Source organism: Otolemur garnettii, unplaced genomic scaffold, assembly GCF_000181295.1.
Source record: "Otolemur garnettii isolate 467f Iridium unplaced genomic scaffold, OtoGar3 scaffold00765, whole genome shotgun sequence".
Lineage (NCBI taxonomy): Eukaryota > Metazoa > Chordata > Mammalia > Primates > Galagidae > Otolemur > Otolemur garnettii.
Genome location: NW_003853160.1, coordinates 1 through 3,357, shown reverse-complemented (window position 1 = coordinate 3,357; position 3,357 = coordinate 1). Strand labels below are relative to the sequence as shown.

The 3,357-nt window shown below is 44.6% G+C and overlaps 1 pseudogene across 1 annotated transcript; it reads left to right on the top strand.

Moving 5' to 3' along the window:
- Positions 1 to 126: 126 nt before the first annotated feature.
- LOC100954379 lies at positions 127 to 932 on the top strand (annotated as a pseudogene). The gene has a single exon (XR_001161881.1). The product of XR_001161881.1 is annotated as a charged multivesicular body protein 1a pseudogene (transcript).
- Positions 933 to 3,357: the final 2,425 nt, after the last annotated feature.

Sequence of the window (3,357 nt, the reverse complement as noted above, 5' to 3'; positions counted from 1 at the left end):
AATTATATAAAGATAAAGAGGTAAGAGAGCAAGAGGATATATTAATTGTAAGTATACATGCATCTAACATCAGAACCTCTAAATATATAAACCAAATATTAACAGAAAAAAAGGAAGAGAGAGGCCGCCGGGATTTGCAGTCACTGAGTTCGTGTCCCTCTGCCTCTCTGAGGGGCGCCGCCGCTCGCCTGGCCATGGACGATACCCTGTTCCAGTTGAAGTTCACAGCAAAACAACTGGAGAAACTAGCGAAGAAGGCAGAGAAGGACTCCAAGGCCGAGCAGGCCAAAGTGCAGAAGGCCCTTCAGCAAAAGAATGTGGAGTGTGCCCGTGTATATGCCGAGAATGCCATCCGCAAGAAGAATGAGGGTGTGAACTGGCTGTGCATGGCATCCCGTGTGGACGCAGTGGCCTCCAAGGTGCAGACGGCTGTGACCATGAAAGGGGTGACCAAGAACATGGCACAAGTGACCAAAGCCCTAGACAAGGCCCTGAGCACCATGAACCTGCAGAAGCTGTCTGCAGTGATGGACAGATTTGAGCAGCAGGTGCAGAACCTGGATGTACACACATCGGTGATGGAAGACTCCATGAGCTCGGCCACCACACTCACTACGCCTCAGAAGCAAGTGGATAGCCTTATTGTGCAGATTGCCGAGGAGAATGGCCTAGAGGTACTAGACCAGCTCAGCCAGCTGCCCGAGGGCGCCTCTGCTGTGGGCGAGAGCTCTGTGCGTAGCCAGGAGGACCAGCTGTCTCGGAGGTTGGCTGCCTTGAGGAATTAGCTGCCCCGCTGTACACTGCCTCCTCCACCCCATGGATCTTGCCACTGCCTCAGCTGCTCTCACCTGCAAGGCCCAGGTGGCCCCAGAATTATTCCTGTTTTCATAGAGCGGCAGTGGGCCTCTGTCCTGGTGCTGCATTTATACGGACTTAGGGGTAACTTCTGTGACTCGGAGCTCCCCTCTGCCCTCCATGGAGTTGATGGACACTGGCCAACAGGTGCCGTGCGGACCTCAGCCCAGAGATGTGGGGGCTTCAGACTTTGTAGGCACTGCTACTCTCCACCTATGGGGCAGTAGGGTGGCGCCACCCCTGTTGCCAACCAGTTCCCGGGGGCCCCTATGTGCAGGAGGTCCCCACCAAGTGGACCGACACAGCTGAGGAGGGCCCAGTGGCCTACATGATGGAGGATGTCAGGTACTGGCAACCTTTTCCTGGTGGCATTAACAGTCCACAGCTAGCCTCCTCCGTTGTTCCAGGGTTGGGTGTTTGCTGCCCGTGCCAGCTAGCTGGACCCACTCAGGCTAACTGTGGACTTTGGCACAGAACTGCTGCCCAACTCCAACCTGGGGTGCCCATTTGGGATTCATTCTCATCCTTGCCTACTGCCACCTCGTCAGGTGCCTTGGGCCTGTAGGCTGTAGTCTGTGTCCTCAGCTCCTCCTGGTGGTACAGATTCATTCTTTCAGGGGCCTTTCCTTGGGGCCTTGTATTCCTTGGTGGCAGGTACTGCCCTTTTGGCTCACTCCTATCACTGTAAACCGGGCCTCCCCCTACTGCGCCCCCCTCCTGCCTTCCCAATCTGGAAGCCAGAGTGGCTGGTGAGTAGTGCCTGGGAGAGTTGCTGTGCAGGGCACCAGTGAGTCACCTGCCCCTGTGGCCATGGTGGGCTTGCCAGGACAGTTGACAATTCCTTAGGAATGGGCTGCTGTTTTTGTTTTTTCTGTTCCCTAAAGTTTACTTCATTTTCCCGAAGCAGTTGGAGTAGGCAGCCTGGGGGGCGTGTGGGTCCTTCCACCTCAGCACAAGCTGGAGATGGCCATGTGGCTTTTGTGTATAGAATGTGGAAACTTCAAAAAAAAAAAAATAGTTTTAGCAATGGACAGATCACCTAGTCAGAAAATTAACAAAGAAACATCAGAGGTAAACTGCACTCTAGACCAAATGGACCTAGAGACATTTATAGGACATTCCATCCAACATCTACAGGGTACAGTTCGTTGTTTTGTTTTGTTTTGCAGTTTTGGGCCGGGCCGGGTTTGAACACGCCACCCCTGGTATATGGGGTCAGTGCCCTACTCCTTTTAGCCACAGGTGCCACCCAGAACAATTCTTAACAAATTTTCAAAAAATCACATCAAGTATCTTTTCTGACTGCAGTGGAATAAAACTAGAAAATGTAATAAGGGTGAACTTTAGAGAATTATACAAAAATAGAAATAACATGCTTTTTGACAATCATTATCTCAATGAGGGTAAGTAAAAAAAAAAATCCCTTAAGATGAATCAAAATGGAATACCAAAACATATAGAATACAGAAAAAGCAGTTCTAAGGGGAAATTTATAGCAACAAGTACTCACATCAAAAAAATAAATCTTAAATAGCCAATCTAACATTGTACCTTAAGGACTAGAAAAATAAGAACTCTAACACAAAATTAGAAGCAGAAAAACAATGACGATCACAGCAGAAATAAATTGAAAAGAGATTTAAAAAATGGAAAGATCAATTAAATCCACAGTTTTTTAAAAAAGATAAACAAAAATTAGCAAACCTTTAATCAACCTAATTAAAAAAGATATGACTCAAAGTCTGAAATGAAAACAAACATTGCAACTGAGACACAGAAATACAAAGGATTTCTAAAGTATTATGAACAATTATATAAGAAAAAATAAGAAAACCAAAAGGAAATGAGCAAAATCCTAGATATATAAAATCTATTAAGACTGACTCAAGAAGAAATAGAAAAGTGGAACGCACCAATAACAACAGGATTCAATCCGTAATAAAAAGTCCCCCATCAAAGAAAAGCCCAGACCTAATGGTTTCACACCAGAAAGGATTTGATAAAATTCAACACCTGCATCCACTGGGATGATCATGTTTGTCTCTTTCTCTTAATGTAATGTATCAAATTTATTAGTTTGTATAGGCTGAAACATCCTTATATCTCTGTCATGAATCCCATTTTATCTTTGTGAACAATCAGTTTGCTGTACTGTTGAATTCAGTTTGCTAGTTTACTATGTGCTTATTTTGCTTAGGATTTTTGCATCTGAGTTCATTAGGATTATTTACCTTTTTTATTGTTATGTTTTTGTCTGATTTTAGTATTAATGCTAATGCTGGTCTCAGAGTGAGTTGGGAATAATTTCTTTCACTTCAATTTTTTGGAATAGTTTGAGAAAAATTGGTATTAGATTTTCTTTAAATGTTTGGTAGACAAATGAAACAAAAAAGAAAGCTCAGAAACAAACTCTACCCATATTGTCAACTAATCTTGGACAAAGATATCGGTAATACACAATAGGATCGTTTCTTTCATAAATGGTGTTAGGAAAATGAAATC